Source organism: Jaculus jaculus, chromosome 12, assembly GCF_020740685.1.
Source record: "Jaculus jaculus isolate mJacJac1 chromosome 12, mJacJac1.mat.Y.cur, whole genome shotgun sequence".
In the NCBI taxonomy this organism is placed as follows: Eukaryota; Metazoa; Chordata; class Mammalia; order Rodentia; family Dipodidae; genus Jaculus; species Jaculus jaculus.
This window is the reverse complement of record NC_059113.1, coordinates 103265364-103283980: the sequence shown is the minus strand read 5'-3', so window position 1 is coordinate 103283980 and position 18617 is coordinate 103265364.

The following is an 18617-nucleotide window of genomic DNA, read 5'->3' as shown; positions in this document are numbered from 1 at the left end:
CAGATGTATATGCCACCTTGTGCATCTGGCTTACATGGGTACTGGAGAATTGAGCCTCGAATAGGGGTCCTTAGGCTTTACAGTCAAGCACTTAACCACTAAACAATCTCTACAACCCGAGAATTATTTCTTTAACCCCCCCCCACACACACACCCTTTCTTCTCTATCCTTACCTTCTCTCTCTCTCTCCTTACCTGTCTTATTCTCTCTCTTTCTTGCTGTTTTTCAAAGTGACGAGGGTAGAACTCAGGGTCTTCCACATGCTAAGGAAGTGCTGTATGACTAAGCTATACTCAGCCTCAAGCCTCCCAATTCTAAAATAAGTGTGGGGATACTTTATCCAAGGTAGAATCTTTGCATCATGATTAAGGGAATTCACACCCTTTAAAACCTATACTCATTATTTAAAATGCCAAAGAGTCTATTTCCTAATTTCCTACTGTCTATACAGTTCGAAGAGTTCACAGCATTTCACTTAGGAAACCATATTGCATCATTGTTGCTCCTTAAATCTCACTGTCGCTATTTAAATCACTCTCACCACCCAGTCTATCACTGTGATAGCTGAGTCACTGCCTCTTGCATACTTGTCTTGTAAATGAGACCGAGTCCACACCAGCCACAACACTGATGCTTTAATCAATGAACTATTAATTAAATTTACATACAATTCTCATCCCTTTAGACAAGTTTCTCATATTAATTTCAAACTTTAAGTCTTCATTGTTTGACCCAAATCCACTTAATTTCTCTGACATATATAGCATTATCTCTACCCTTCACAGAAAATTATCGCATTCATATCTATGGCTTAAATTTCTGACTCATGATTGGAGTAAATTCTTTCTGGTAATATCATATGTGTCAGAAAGTAATATAGTGTTGTAATGATAATTATGTGCTACAAATGTACTGGTGCCTGGGAATCATGAGCTGGTGCACAAGGCCCATATCCTTTCTGTTACTCACATAACAGCTGCAGTTCCTGTTTTGTCTGACTCAATCTAGTTAAGGTTTTTACTGCTCTTCTTAAAAAAATTTATAGTGAAAGGAAAATCCTAGCTTTAAATCCTGAGTATACCCTACTCTCATAGAAATGAAAAACATTTTTTTACATTGACCAACATGTTAAATGTCTTAAAACACAGAGAATATTTGACGCCTGATTTTCAAGACACTGTAAATCAAGATGGCAGTGAAAAATAATAGAATGAATGTTTGACTTAACAAATGAAAAGCAAAATCAAAAGCCACATTTTCCTCACATCCTCCTCTCCCTTTCCCTCCCCCCACATAGGCACATACTTTTCCATCTTAGTCAACAGCTGATGGTGTTGCTGTAAACTCTCAAATTTTGTTATCTTCAGAATCACAGGGGAACTTACTGGACAAACTTCTCAAGCACTAGAGATTGTTACTCTGCCATTTGGAGAAAGTATTAGACATGAGCATTTTTTCTAAAACTCTGGGTGACTCCAAGTCATATCAAGCTTAGAACTCAATTGAAATACACAGAAAGAGTTAAAGGACATAAACCGACTATGAATACTTTTCATACATATATTATATATGAAGACTTTCATATGCACTTCCATAATATAAATAATGTTATCTCTCTATACATTTGATTTTTTTCCTGTGGTAATATGGCCTGGATGTTGAGATGTTCCATATTAGAATGATATTTCTTATATCAGAATGAAATGCCCATATGAATGATTTGGTATAATATTTACGGCTTCTCAGGCTATGCTGCATGAGCTTTTTTTTTTTTTTTTTCATAATAGTGAAAACATCAACACCTAATTTTGTGGGTCAGTACCTTCTGAAGGAATTTCTTTATTACTGAAGACCAATTTTCAATCATTTACTCAAGGATCCATCCTGACATTCTCACTAATATTTTAACTTCACAAGTTTATTCCTTCCAGAATATTTTAAGAACAAAGTTAGAAATCACCTCTCTCTGTGACTGAGCTGTATAAGCCCTGCCTCATTTTCCTCACTGGAAAAATAAGGGGTGATCCTGAGAGCCCTTTACTGAACTGTACATCTTAAGTTATCTTGTTGTTAGGGAAAGATTTCTTTTTGTCTTTCCCATAACAACAAGAAGAAAAGTGTAACAATAACAGAAAGCCTGTAAGAGGGCAAGGGTTGAGGGAGGGCAGGAAAACAAGATTTATTGTCACATGCTCCACAGCTCAAATTATTTAGATATCTGTATATTTCATTTCTTGAGACCAGATACTCTCTAGAAAAGAGAGCTTTGAGGAGGAAACTATACTTTGCTTTCAAATAACTTGCAATGTCCCAGAGAAGTTTTCTTTCTTATATGTGAGAGATGTGTGTGGTGTTGCCATTGGCCTGGATTCAGTGAAAGCATTACTGGGAAAAGTTTATCCAAAGGAGGGTCAAGTTCAGCTGGTGGAGTACAATTAAACAGGACAGATGGACACAAAGTTGCCACAAGAAGCAGCAGAGCAGGCTCCAAAATCACAGAGCAAGTGCAGCAATCTGCTTAATGGCTCCTGGGATGAACATCCAACCAGACACAGTTTATGGGAAGTTTATTTCAGGCACGCAAGATCCAGAAGAAACTCCCTCAGTGGCTACAGAAGCTGTTTACTCCCATATATCCAAGCAGGAGTAATAAATAATAAAATAATTAATAATATTAATAACAAAAACCAGTAAGCAAATGCCAACGCCAGCAAACACAACCTTCCAGAGGTCAAACTGCTCACTCTCTCTCCTTCTCTCTCTCCACACCTTTGGGCAGAAATGAAGATCCACACCCAAACACACCTTAGGGCTGGACCTCAGGATCTGCCTAGGTGACATGCCCCCCACCCCAGCTGCCCTGGCCCCAGAAGGGATCTGCCTGCTAGGAGCTGAAGTTGCCATTGTGATAAAATAACATAAAGCCCACGGGGTCTTACACTTACACTATCACATTGCAAGAACCCCAGAAAGATCATCCTTCTTGCTTCTAACCACGTGCTGCTCAAACCTGAGTGTTCTGGCCCTGAAAGGCACAGGTGGAGGCCGTGTAAGTGGGAGTCCGGGTCCAGCACATGCAAGCAGGGTCCGAGAAGGAGGGAAGAAGTGATAGGAGAGGACAAGGACCATGAGTCCAAGTCAGGTAGTGAAGATTAAATTCTTTCTTTTTCACATGTCAGTCATAAAATCAGAAATGTTTGCCTGTGTTTCACAAGCTGTAGAATCTACTACATAATCATTTCTGAGACAGTGAAATGGCAGGCAAGTCCTTCTTCACAGCATGGTATGGGAACTAGAGGAGGAAAGAATGAAGACCCTTCCTGGTTCACCTTCCCAAAGCCACTTTTCATCTGCAGCCTGACTCAACCTAAGAGATACCGAGGGTGCTTCATCACTATGTGTATTAAGAGGTGTAAATTGGTTATATATGATAAATCTCTGGCATTCCGAATTGTGGTTTAAACAGTCAGGGATATTTAAGTGCTCAAGAAAACAGTAATCATATTTGTGACCCTTTCTACTGATCACAGACAAGACCAAGTTCATGTAATGCAATAAAGGAGATTCACTTCCTAACTCCAGATTGGATAAAGCCCAGCTTCTCACCTGCTCAAATCAAATCATTCTGACACCCCTGTATTTCCCAACTTCATTATTAAATTATCTTAACAATACCAAATACAAGCATTTTTTCCATTGATTTTTGGAGCTACTATCTTAAATACTTTGAAAAACCTTTAAAATGTAGGATAGTGTGCATCAACATGTTTTTCTAGTGATATCTTCTTTTTAAAACAAACCTACATATGGTGGTTTGATTCAGGTGACCCGCGTAAACTTAAGTGTTCTGAGTGCTAGGTTCCCAGCTGATGGAGATTTGGGAATTAACACCTCCTGGAGACAGTGTATTGTTGGGGGCAGGCTTATGGGTGTTAGAGCCAGTTTCCCCATGCCAATGTTTAGCACACTCTCCTATTGCTGTTGCCCATCTGATGTTGGTGAGGGGGTGATATCCACCCTCTCCTCTTGTTGTTGATGACCCCTGCCATTTTGTGGCGCTTCCCCTTGAGTCCGTAAGCTGAATTAAATTTTTTTTTTTTTCCACAAGCTGCTCTTTGTCAGGTGATTTCTGTCAGCAATGCAAACCTGACTGCAACACTACATTATTAAGATTTAGAATAATCTGGATTTGCCAAATACTGATATTGTTAATAACCTTTATGGAAGTGAAAAATATAGAAAACCTAGGGTCTTTATGAGGTACTATTGGTACAACAATGACAACACAAACAGGAAAAAATGCATAATTTCAGTTCCTTAAACATTGATCCTAAAAGATCTTTCAATTTGAATCAGTTTGGAGAGCCTTAAAAGTGATTTCTTATTTATTTCCCCAAAATCCTGTGCAGAAGAAGGTATTTCAATTTCTACTTTCTTTAAATAAATGCATTCAGTTTTACAACAATTACATTATAAAGCCATGACATTTTAGTGTTTTTAAATTGAGTGAACTATCCTAATCTTCTACTAAGTATGAACCTTCTTTTTAAAATAAATTCTGTTAAGGTAATGGCCTTGTTTTGCTAAACATTTTACCCTCATTGCTTTCTTTCTGTTTGTGTTTAGATGTGGGTTTTATTTATTTTCTTTTCCCTGGTGTGAGGGGTAGATGCTCCCGCTCTGAGCATGCTGAGCACACGCTTCGTCACCGAGCTACTTCCTGCCCTGGGCTTTTACTGGGATTTCCAAGCTCTTCTACTTCCAAGCTACACGCCACTCTATTTCTGTCATTTGTCAGAATAGTAGCCTTGTCCATGACTTTAATACATTAAATCTCTCGCTTTTTTTTTTTTTTGCATATTACAGAATATATCATTGGCTTCCAGCACTCCACCTCACTGCCAAGTCCATGTTGAAAGAGGTTGGTGTGAAGATTGGTGGCATGTTAATTTCCTCTGCACGGTGCTGGCTGTTCGAGAGTAGTGGGACGAATTTATGTGACTATTTGTCACAGTGAGAGATCCCCGTGGGAGCATTATTGAACATTCTAACCTCTTAATGGCGTTCTAGAGAAAATATATCACGTTGTTAGATTCTCATCATTATCCAGTCTGGGTGAAGATGCTTCTAACAGACACAGGAAGCGCTGAGAAGAATGAAGATAATCAGTCAAAGCCGCACGTGCAAGGTTTGAAAGTGTTAGTCACTGGAAATGGTCATTAGGAAGACTCCATAAAAGTCGGGGTGAATCAGAGAGATAAAAGTGGATTGTTTGGGGGACATGTTGCAGCTTCAAGACCCCCCTAGCACGAGTGTGCAGGGGAAAGGTCCTTGGCATTTTTACCTGGGGTGGGACTATAGGCTTAAGATGAGTTCAGAAGGGCAGTGTGTAAGTTTAAGACCTGCGTTGTAGAACCTTGGGTCAGTCTGCTGATGTATGTAGTGGTCTCACTCTAGTGAGCGTGTGTGCGTGGTTGATGGATAAACATCTACTTTCCACATAGCTTGGCTCAGTTTCCTAGTGGGTTAAACTCCTGAGGATGAGGCATGGATTTTATGGCTTTACCCCAGTCCACACCACTCATGCTATCCGTATCTCTGAACTTAACCTCACAGACGTATACCTGCGCCCGGATGCCTTTCCATGTTGCTGACTCACAATTTGTGGCTCACTGGCTCAGATAGAGACGTGATGAGCTGGGGAGTTAAACGTAAGGCCTCTGCATATAAGATATGTAATGCGTCCTTTAACATTTTGATTTGCTTTGGATGTGACGTGTGTTGCTTTGCGTCCTGCCAAGTCCCTGCATTGGAGTGCAAACTGCAGTGTCTCACCCGTGATGCAGGGTTGATGGCTGTGGTAGTTAGAACTGATGTCTCCCAGTAGATAGACTTAGGAGTTTATTGAAGCTTGTAACTTGCATTTCCACCTTCCTGGCTAGAAGAGGTGCCACGGGGGTGCAGATACTGGGGTCCAGCCCAAAGGTGTGTTTGAGGGTGGGTCTGGAATTCCAGCCTGAGGTTTGCAGGGTGACCTCTGCTGGCTTCCATGCGTCTTGGCTGCTGCTTTTGTTCTGGCACGTGGTGTTTTTGTCTGGTAGTGGTGCTCTCTGCTTGGATCTGTGAAAGGGGACGGGTTTCTTCCACCACTGTGGCACTTGTCCTGGATCTCTGAGCCTGGGGCAAATATTATTCCTCCTACAAACTGTATCTGGTTGAGAAGTTCTTCCCAGCAACGTGGAGCTGACACTGTAGCACTGGTTGATGACAATGTTCTAGGGAGAGCACGGTGGCACTGCTGGGCCTTGCCCACGTCCTCATAAGAAGAGGGTATCTGGGGCTGGAGGGATGGCTTAGCGGTTACGGTGTTTGCCTGCAAAGCCAAAGGATCCAGGTTTGATCCCCCAGGACCAATGTTCGCCAGATGCACAAAGGGGCACACACGTCTGGAATTCATTTGCAGTGGCTGGAGGCCCTAGTGAGCCCATTCTCTCTCTATCAAATAAATAAATATTAAAAGAGGGTATCTTGTCACATACAGGTGTTTAGGGAGAATTCCATTTGAAGCTAGAGGTTGGGATCTGAATGCTAAGGACCATGGAAGACTGCCATAGACCACCAGGGGTGAGATCGGGGATCATACAAGGTTCTCTCCACAGCCTCTGGTCACACAGTATTCTGGCCTCCAGAACTGTGCATTTCTGTATGTAGTTTATAGCACATTTGTGTTGCTTATGGCACATTTCTGCTGTTTATGGTACATTTTTTTGTTTACCTCACATGCTGTTGTTTACAACACATGCTTTTTTTTTTTCATTACACCAAAAGCAACCTTTGAAAACTAATGCACCAGAAAGTATATTCTTTCTGAAGACAGCATTTGCTTAACTATATAGAACATGGGGATTATTTTCCTTCCAGTGGCTGTGTCTTTTAAAGCTTGTAAAGAAAAGATGCTAAAAATAACATGGGGCATGTTCCGAAGAGCCACTAAGTTTCACAGACATGTCTCGGTTGAATCCTGCTACGGGCTGGAATGCGGTAGATTGAGGACATGCTATGTAACTGCTTTTAAGCTAAGTGTCACTTCTAAAGATAAATCACGACGGCACTGATTTAAGGATTAAGTTAAAAACAGATATTAGAAGATGGGTGTAGCACCAGCACAAGGTTAGCGCTGAACACATGGCAGCTTGTATCATTATCAGTCTCTTAACTGGTTTGCTTTAGGCATGACACACCAGAACAGCAAAGAGGCACCTATGCTCTGAAGGCTCAAGTGACTCAGAATTTGATTTTCTAGGGTCATTAGGGGTTTTATTTTGACGCCTTTCTACTGGGCCGTAGCTTGTTGGTGCACAAGTTTCCATAGAAGGAAACAAATGGATGATGACAACTTAGCCGTAGTCAGATATTTCTGAAAAAAAAAAAAAAAAAGTTTGTCTATGCCTGTTGCAGTCCGGTTCGCAGTGCTGGTAGAAATCACCCAACCAAGAGTAGTTTCTGGGAAAAAGAGGTTTATTTTGGCTTACAGGCTCGAGGGGAAGCTTCACAATGGCAGGGGAAAACGATGACATGAGCAGAGGGTGGACATCACCCCCTGGCCAACATAAGATGGACCATAGCAACAGGAGAGTGTGCCAAACACTGGCATGGGGAAACTGGCTATAAAGCCCTTAAGCCCACCCCCAACAATATCCTCCCTCCAGGAGGCCTTAATTCCCAAATATCCATCAGCTGGGGAGCTAGCATTCACATCACCTAAGTTTATGGGGGACATCTGAATCAAACCACCACAATGCCTAAAAGGTGTTTGGTTTAAAACCAGCATAGAGGTCACATCCAGAAAACCTGTTGTGGGGGAATCTAAGAGCACTTCATGGGGCTCTGGTTACACTCAGCACCATGGCTTATGAGTTCATTTCTACCACTGAGATGAAAACTCCTTGTAGGCCGATCTTGTTTCATTTTTATTTTTCCTTTTTGTTAACTGCAACACTTAGGGGCATAACTAATGTGGGATCAGTAACAAGAGAAGATTCCTCCATTAATAAAAAGGACAGCCAGTGCCTGTAAGATGGTGTTATGATTGTTGCCGCATCTGAGGCAATAAAAGCTCTGCTGCATGATGTGTAAAGTTATGAAAACTACTTTCTTTAACCCTGACTTTCTCACTTTAATGAAACTAACACTGTCAGTCAGCTTCTTATTATAGCAAATATGTGTTATTGATCAGTTTACAAAGAGGAACAGTTTCCAAGTTCTCAGTTCACTGCTGGTTGCTGCCATTGCTTTGGGCCCTGAGATGAGGTGGTTCATCATGGCAGGCACATGGGCTAGAAGGAGCTACTTACCTAATGACATTTGGAGGATAGAGGGGACCGAGAAGAAAAGAGAAAGGTCTGAATATTTTCCCCACTAGGCTCCATTTCCAGTGACCTAACTTCTTTCCAAAAGGCCCCATTTTCTAAAGTTCCCATTATCTCCCAACAATGCCATGGCCAGGATGTATGTATGTGTATTTTTTAAAATGAGCAAGAAGACTAAAAATAGAATTTTGTCTCTTGCTTAGTCTGGACTAAGCTAATTGTTATTGATTGTCATATACTACTCTTTTACCTATGACCAGGAATTATAAATCCCTAATGGGGAAGATGATCAGGAACCCCCACCCTCACATACACACACAAATCACTAGGCTTTTACAGAAAAAATGTGCATGTGATAATCTGATGAATGCAAATATTTCTACATATATATTATAGTTAAGTAATTCAGAATTTTAGTTTTCATTTTCAAAAGTATTTTCAGAAATATATAAAACATAAGCAATTTTGTGGTTAAGCCATAGCAAATTTTTGTCATTTTAAATATGATTCATGGATGATCATGAATGAAATTTGTAGCTATTTAACTTTCTTGGGGAATTATTTCATGGGGAATAAGATAACCTTGGTTCAGCTATAAAGGACAGCTGGCCTCATATTGAAAAAAAAAAAAACAATCCATGTAGCATTTTATTTACAGGCCAAGAGCATGAAAATTTTAATCTTTACTTTTATTACTGTGGTATTTTTGGTTGATTTAGAAACATGTCGGTGTTGGTATTGTTTCTGTTTTCAGTACGCTTGTTTTAAGGCACTATAGAAGATGTGTGGGTGCTCAAAATTTTTGTGGGGGAAGCAGAATCAATAGATCTTAGAGAGATGAGTTACAATTAGTCTCAAGTGGTATTTACTCACTCACATGTAAGTTGGTCAAAGTGATCTTCCGTGAGTCTCAGCTTTCTTGTGTGTACTTGCCAGGTATTCCAGGAATGTGACCCTCACTGCACTCACCCAGACCCCTTTGAGTGGCATGGTCATCGTTCAGGTTTCTTTGGGTGCTCCCTAAACTCAGCGTCTGGCATACCTGGCTTTCACCTGGGCCTGTGCTATGTCGGGTACATGAGGGATTCCAGTAGCAAAATTAAAAACGTGTTACCGGGCATAGTGGCGCTTGCCTTTAATCCCTGCCGTGAGTTAGAGGCCACTCTGAGACTACACAGTGAGTTCCAGGTAAGCCTGATCAAGGGTGAGAGTGAGACCCTGCCTCAAAAACGAACAAACAAACAACAACAACAAAAACACTTAGTGATCACACTCCTTTGCTTGTCTCTGTCCCAAGAGTCTTGTGTCTTCTGAGAGCATCTATGAAGCACCTACAGACATACTTGGTTGGAAAGTAACGAGTTAGGACAAAATGTAAGACCCAAGAGAACCTCCGCACCCCAAATGGAAATAGTACCCAGTACAACAGCATCAATAACAAATAGGAACAATGATTTTTGTTAAATGAATCACTCCTAACAATCTAAAGTGTAACCAAAATATAGCTAATATTTCTTTTTCAATATTTTATATTTATTTTTTGGAGGGAAGGAGTGAGAGAGAAGGGCTGTGCCAGGGACTCTAACTGCTGAAAATGAACTCCAAATGTGTGCACCATTTTGTGCATCTGGCTTATGTGGGCCCTGGGGTATCAAACCTGGGTCCTTAGGCTTTGCAGGCAAATGCCTTAACTGCTGAACCATCTCTCCAGCCCTATGTTATTTTTATTTCACTATTTTCATTGGGTAAACAAACTTCAGTGGAAACAAAATTATTAACAAGCCACGTTGAAAATAAGGTAACAAACAAAAAAACAACTTTTGGACCAAAAATATATGTTATTATTAATCTCAGTTCACAGGAAATATCTTAGAACTACTTAACAGTTGATTAGAAAGTATGAGCTTGGGAAGTATTTGAAATAATCCACAGCACATTTTTAGCTACTTAGCAGTAAAATGATTAAAATTATATTTTATGACTAGGCTATTCTCAGCAGCATGAGTTGATGTTTGGGCCTTTTAGTTACTGAATGTAGTTTGGGATAATGAAACTCTGATGAAGTTTCCATGACCCTGTTTCTCTGTTGTAAACTATTTTGGAGACAGTAAGTTTAGACTAAAATCATTGTTTTGGAGGTGCACAGAATGGTACCCTTATATCTTAATAAATGCATGTTAAAAGTTGCTTGTGTTTGAAAATAGGAGCTTCTGATTCCTTGAAGGCCTCTTCAGTTAGGTGGAAAACAATGTGCTCATGTTTGGATGAAAAGAAAAAGCTGTTGAAGTTGTTTAACATCTGGTCAGTCTCTTAGGTTTGAACAGAGGTTATTCACTGGGCATTGATTGAGTTGTCAAGAAGATGCCATCATAATTGCACACATAATCTCATAGGTAGGGAAAGAAAATAGGTTTTATGAAAAGAGAAATATAAACCCTACATTTGTAAAACAATGTATTGAATTTTAAAAGTGAGAAGAATTTCTTGTTCCTTTGATTTTTCATGCTGCATCTTTTACTAATTTGCATTTTTCTGGTACATAGGGGGGAAGCGCTTTATACTTATGAGTTCAGTGCTCAGTCCTTACTTCTCCCCCTTCTTAATTCTTTTATTTATTTAGTTGCAAACAGAGAGACAGGGAGAGAGAGAGAGAGAGAGAGAGGGAGAAAGAGAGAGGGAGGGAGAGAGAATGGGCGGTCAGGGCCTCCAGACACTGCAAACAAACTCCGGATGCATGCACCACTTTGTGCATCTGGCTTTACATGGTCACTGGGGAATTGGAATTGAACATTGGGGAATGTCTGTATATGTATATGGGGAATGTGCTTCATAGATGTTCTCAGAAGACACAAGATTCAATTAGGTATTGTAGACATCCACCTTAGCTATTGAGCCTTCTCTCCAGGCCCTGAAATTTATTGCTTGAGAGCAGAAATCTTCTCATCTCAGAAGCCTTAGCATTGTTATTCCAACTTCTCTCATGTCATTTTGTTACATTTATCTGTAAATGATTTATCTCAGATTATAGTTTATAATCTACTCCTCAATCTTTCATGATGCCAAGTCATCAGAAGTAAGTTTGTATCCATCAAGAGTAAAAGTGGATTTACCCTTCATTTCCGTGTGGAATAAATGTGAGGGTTCACTGGCTGGAATAGAGCATCCTGAATATATTCTTTATAGGAATATGTGTTCATTAAACTTTAATGGCAAAAAGTCAAATTGTCTTTGCATTCTGAGAGTCTTCAATATTGAGCTTTTAGTCTTTAGGGTCAGTTATCCTACTGTTTTTATATTCATGTTACCTAAACCTGTGTGTGTGTGCATATAAAATAAAAAAATACCTGTTTGAAATAAATACTGCTGTCATATATGTAGAATAATCTACTCAGTGGCAGATCAGCACAAATCCTGCTTCTTTCATGAAGATTTCTGTATTGAAAATCATAAATACTCCACAATAAATAACATGCAAAATCCTTAGCCTCTGTTTTCACTACATAAGATTCATATCAGTGCTGGACCCAAGTAATTCCATTGAAATTCAATAATATTCTTATGTAACCATGTGAACCTGTGACTCTGGTTTGACACATTATGAAATCATCAGCCTGAGGCTTTATTATTTTTTTTTTCCAAAATGAATTTCCTTGTCACCTCTACGATTTCCCACGTATCCAGGAATCTTGAAACCACTGAACACCATCAACAGTCCCCTACTCTAAGAATTAATTGGAAAATATCTGGAGTTTTCTAGCTCTGACTGAGTGAAATCAATTATTTAAGCACTATAAAGCAAGGGCTTGGGTCTCAGACAACGATTACAGAGCAGACACACTTTAACACCCAGAACAACCATCTGGATCTTGTTGCCTCCTTTTACCATGGCGAAGGGCTGAATGAAATATAATTCCTGTCTGCTGGTGCCATGGAGATTCCTTTAGTCTATGAGCAGCTGCAGCTCCCATTATCACACACACACACACACACACACACACACACTCTTCTTGGCTGTACAGATGTTAACTGTAAAGAATTTCTACAGCTTTTATGAAAGCAATAAGAAAAGCAATAGATATTTTTCCCCTACCATATCTGCAGTAGTCTTTTGGATCTAGAATACTCAATTTGTGTAACGTAATAAATGTCAGTACTTTTGAAAGGAAAGTATGATTCTTGTCATATAGTAGAAATGATCCAATGCTACGGAAAACATATTGGAGATTTGATGTTATTTTTTACAGAAAGTCTGATTTTTAAATGGTGTGTCGCTACGTCTAGCAGTTGTACCAGCAATGTTCCCCTTCATAGTGGGATGCATCACTTCAAGGCAATGGATATCAGGAGTAACAACCTTCTACGGCCATAAAAATCAATGTCTATTTTTAAACGGCACTGGAGAAAGCAGGACATGAGTGGGAGAAGAGTTCTGAGAGGAAGAAGGAAGCTATCATAAACAAGCGTGTTTAGATCTCTAGCTGGAAGATTCGCCCAAGCTTAGCGCCTTTGAAATCTAATAATCACATAAAACTCTCCTCAAAGCAGTTGCAGCTTTTGGTGCCACTTTTTCCTGGGTAGATCAACCTGGTGTAATATATCAAGGTCAAGGTACATTTCAAAGAGAAATTCTTTAGAAACAAATCATGGTCACTGCTGATTAATCATTCAAAATCATAAATCTTGTTTGGTGAGTTCACAGTGACCAGAAACACTCCATGAACAATGCTACCAGTTTCTAGTCCCTCCTGGTGTGTAGTGGTCCCAGTGGGAGTTAATACCTGCATGGTCTCAGAGGACCCTCTTCTGGAATGAATGGTTTAGACTAGAGGATATTGTGACTATGTACAGACCACTACACTTGCATAGTGAGAATACAGTTTTCTGTACATCTAAAGCTAAACCTCACTGAAATATATAGACATTAATTCTAATAGCCTGAGAATTGGGATTCTGACTTTTGTTCTCTTCCTGAAGTTCATGGTAGGATGCCAACTCTTCTCATGAATATTGCCTTCACTTCTTTATTTTCATTTGTGTCTCATACTTAAGTCCAACCCTGGATTTAAAAAAATCTTTAGTATTGTCAGATATGCTATTTTTATTTTTATTTGACCAAATAGTATATGATTCTTACTGACTGCTGTGGTTATGCCCCCGAAAGAGGCACATCAAAAATTTAGAGGTTCTAATGCAGGGCACCTGAGTGAGTTTTATAATGACTTCAGATACACCTTAAGATGTTTAATTACACAAGATTCCATATATTTCTTTTTCTTATATAGGATAAACTAGAAAAAATAGAGAGGCCCAAATCTGTTCTGGTAAGGAACTGAGACTCTGGTCTGCTTACTGAGTCTGTGAACAGGACTGTGTGTATTACTGCCTATGTTCTTATTTCTACCTGTTCAGCTTACCAAGCATTTTAAGTCACAGTTAATTTTTGAAACATTTTGCATTTATGATTAGAGAATTTCATTTTAGCATAGTAATGTTAAAAAATGTATCCTCAATAATGAAATTAAAGCTATTCCAAGTATGCGGATGGCTTTCGACATTTCTGAGAGATTTGACCTAGCTCAGTAATGACAACCTTCCTCTCTCATAATGCATATGGGACCCTAAACTTCATATAACTAATAGCACAGGTCAAAAACAAGCAACTGATGGAATATTTATTAGCTCATTTTAAAATGGTAGTAAGAAATGCTATGGCAAACACACAGGTCTATGAAAACTAATTTTATTCTTAACAAAAAAATGAGAAGAATGGCATTGTTTTACATTTTGAAAATCATTTTTGTGCCTGGATTAATAGAAGACATCTGGGCCCTCACATGTTTCTGCTTTGGGTCGATTCCAATGTGTTGTTTTGGTTGAAGCAGATGAAAGAAAATTGAGCCTGTGCCTCAGCTGACTTCTGTTGTTGGAAGAAAAAGCAGTTTCCTAACTTCTGCAGAAAATTTGGACTTTTTTCTCTTATATCATAATACAAGCGACATTTGATTAACGATTACTTGAAATGCAGAACCTGAAACCAAAACCATGAACATTTTGTATTCTGGGCCATTGAAATCAATGGGCATATCTTTCCCCTTGAATGGACCCATATCCATGGAGGAGTTAAGGACATCCAGCATTGATCAGAGGAAGTATCCGTTAGTAGTTAACACTCCATCTTTTCCATCCTCAGTCACTAGTATCCTTATTGGTCTCAATTATAGATTCATATTTAGACACTGTCAATATGCTGAAGTTTTAATTCAAAGTGTTCAAAATTGTACATTTTGCTCAAAGGTCACAATTTAATAAGGTGAGTACAGTGGAGCACACCTTTAATCCCAGTAATCAGGAGGCTGAGGTAGGAGGATTGCTATGAGTTCTGGGCCAGCTTGAGACTACAATGTGAATTCCAGAACTGTATGGACTATAGCGAGACCCTATCTTGAACCTCCCATCTCCCAAAAGTCACAATTGATCACTGCTGATGAAGATTTCGGATTGTTAGTTTAATGTGTGGGGTGCCCCTTATTCAGTTCTCAGAAGAAGCCATTGAAAACCATTGATTCAAAACGTTAGTCTCCTTTTCAAATGGAAAGAAACAGTGTCTCCTGACATGTGTCAGGGCTAACTCAAGAACGTACATGTTACTTTTTGAGATCCACTGTCAATATGCCACAGACGAACATTCAGTTCACCTTATCAATAGTAAAAAGCACACACTCAAGGGCGTATATTTGAGGTTTTATATTGGTAAATTTATTGCTTTATCTTTTAAAAATTTCCCTTTTCTTTTTCTTTCTTTCTTTTCTTTCTGTTTTTGGGGGGTGGTGGGGGCTGAGTACTAAATCTGGGTCCTTGGACATGTGGTTAAGCACATGTGTTATAAGGCATAGTTATATGCAGTTTTCCCTTGTAAAAGTAGTGGCAGTTTGAACTGTAAGACTCCTGGCACAGCCAGGTACTGTCTTGAGTTAGCTAAGGCTCTGATAGCTTTGCTCACCACAGCTTCCACACCATCACTGAAAATAGTAACACACTGAAAAGAAGGCAAGTAACATCTTAGTATCATTCCAGAATGTTTAGAACATTGCACATTATCCAAAGGAGCCAGCAGGATCATATTGTAAGAATTCTTTTAATAGCTATTAAAAATCATTTTATCCAACCAGCAACAGAGAGTGGCAAGTACATAATGAATCTAATAGATGTAACTAGAGATGGATACAAGACAGACCCAACGGATACACTCTACCCCTTGACACAGTTGTCTTTCATATTTCAATTGTATAGCTCTAGCTTTTAGTACAAACTCAAAGGTATTAACTTCAAGTTAAGGATGTTGCCATTGAGAAATCAGTAATGTTAATTAAGTTCATTGTGTAAGAGTCAATTTTGAATCAAAATTAAATGTAAGGCAAACATTCCCCAGTTATTTATAACATTTGATTCTTATATATTGTTTGTGTTTTATTTTACTAGACTGGAAAGTTACAATACTTAGTGAAAAAATTATTTTAACCTTGAGTAGATTAAATTATTTTATCCTTGATTAGATACAAGAACTGGAAAGACATTTTCTTTATTCAATATCATCGATGTAGCTTCCTGATCACTAAGAAAATTAGTTGGAGTAAAAAGGAAAGAAAAAAGTAGAACAAATTGGGATGGTGGTTCATGATTGTACTGCCAGCCTTCATGGGGCAGAGGCAGGAGGATCACAGGTTTAAGGTCATCCTGGGCTCCCAAGCAAGACCTGTCTAAAAAAAAAAAAAAAAGAATGTTATTTCCCCTTTATATACCTACAGGAATTTATTTACTGTTTCCAAGCTTTTATTATCTAGATTTTGATAACTAAGTAAGAGTGAAATTTGAAATGCATTACTATGCAGACATAATGAAACCATAATTAAAAAGTAGCTGTGTGCCGACCCGTAGTTGCTCCTTCTGTATATTAAAAAAAGCAAGCCAAACAGAAAACTGATTCTTAACCTCACTTAGTGTGCCATGATCATCCAAAGCCCCTCTTTTTCTCCCACCCTAGATCTTGTCCATCTCTGAGAAAGAAGAGTAGAAAGATTAGGGACACTTTCATTTATTCCTAGTCTCAAGAAAAGAGACTCCGGAATTATGTCTGCCTAAATGTTTTCTTCACAAATTTTCAAAAATAAATGTGTGGGCTGTGGATGGAGCTCAGAGGTACAGTGTGTGCTTAGCATGCACAAGCCCAGCACTACAAAATCACACACACATGCATGCACGCACACACCCACACGTGTGTTTGTTCATCATGTGTGGCAAACAGCATTGCTGTTTTCCCGTTAAGATGCAGCCATCATAATTAGGGCAGCCATGAAGAAAAATAAGTTCCCTCCTCTTAGCTGCATGATCACATTTGGTTTCTAGTGTGAGGTGAGGATGGAGTCCTGGGGTGGGCGGCGGGGCTCCATGTGTTGGTCCCACCTGGCGGTTTAAAGAATTTGCTCCATGAGAGCACACATCCAGGGAGAACAAGAAGAGACAGGTGGCATGTCAGCAGCAAAGTGGCTGTGTGACATTTGCAGGTTGTTGTGTGGATCCAGGATCAGACTGACTGACTCCAACAGAGGCCTTGTGGGGTATGAAGTGGGCTAAAGCCAGATGCCATCCCAAGGGGTTTCAAGAAACTTACACATAAGAAGAGAAAGAAAAGACATACCAGGGCATTCCAAAACTTTAGATGAGGCTTGACTCTCTTCAAATATATTCATTTGTAACTATCTAGATAATGTGCATGATATTGCATATTTGCTAAACATGAAATTGCAACAAAAAACCCTGCATATTTTACTATGTTCATAATCACACAAACAAAATCTCCTGCAAACACCCTAAAATGTGTTTGACACCTTGTGTTATCTATTCTCCTGTCCCCTGAAACCAGTAAAGTGCTCATAAAACAACACACTCCTGGGCTGGAGAGATGGCTTAGTGGTTAAGCGCTTGCCTGTGAAGCCTAAGGACCCAGGTTCGAGGCTCGGTTCCCCAGGTCCCTCGTTAGCCAGATGCACAAGGGGGGGCACGCATCTGGAGTTCGTTTGCAGTGGCTGGAAGCCCTGGCGCGCCCATCCTCTCTCTCTCCCTCTATCTGTCTTTCTCCCTGTGTCTGTCGCTCTCAAATAAATAAATAAATAAATAAATAAATAAATAAACACACTCCTCTCTGTAGCCCACCTTGACCCTGCACTGTGTTGCTTCTAAAGGTACACAAGGAAAGCTCACTTTTTCAGAGACTGAAGCTTGAATTTTCACATGGACTCTGCAGTCCCATTTAAGGCTCATCTTCTTTGGAGTTGATCAGTCTCCTGTAATTCTTTCCTTCCCCTCTCTTGGTGAGAATTCCTCTTCTTTGGAGTTGATCAGTCTCCTGTAATTCTTTCCTTCCCCTCTCTTGGTGAGAATTCCTCTTCTTTGGAGTTGATCAGTCTCCTGTAATTCTTTCCTTCCCCTCTCTTAGTGAGAATTCCTCTTCTTTTCAGTTGATCAATCTCCTGTAATTCTTTCCTTCCCCTCTTTTGGTAAGAATTCCTCAATCTAGCTCCCAAATTACCCAGCCTCTGTGTCCTGTCCTCTGAGTCTCTAATTTGGTTAGTGGGTATTCCTCAGAACTGGATGCAGGAATCATTCTGGTGACCAATAAATCCCCGTGCAAATGATGAGAAATGGAACTATGCTGCAAAACCACGTGTAGAATTTCTCAAAGGCAACACAACAGCCACCAAATGCCCTGTTATCACTGCTCCTGAGATGTCCCTGGGGTTTCTTCCATGTAAGTTTTCATTTAGAGCATTCATATGCAGTTTTGTGTGTTCTTTTAAACAATGTGAAGCTGAAGGTCATATCATGTATGAGATCTTACAAATGTTAAGACTCGAGTTTAAATCTAACTGCCTCACCTTATGTGTGACACAGCAATTTCGACACTATCCCTGTAGGCAATGGGAACTGTGTGCCCTATTCTGGCCAATGGGTTGTTGCCTGCAGCATTGTGGTCACTCTTAAAGGCCACAGATTTGATGTGGCCAGGCCCAAGGCAGAGCAGTGCATCCAACACACATGGGTCTTTGCTGGGTGAGCAGCTGTGCGTATTTGCGGTTGGGAAAGGCAGTGTGCTTTTGCACTAAGCATCAAAAGTCTTATAAAAATGAGGTCATCATGCTTTTTGTGATTAAAACTTTCAACTTGACTTTTACTTATTAAACTTCGAATAG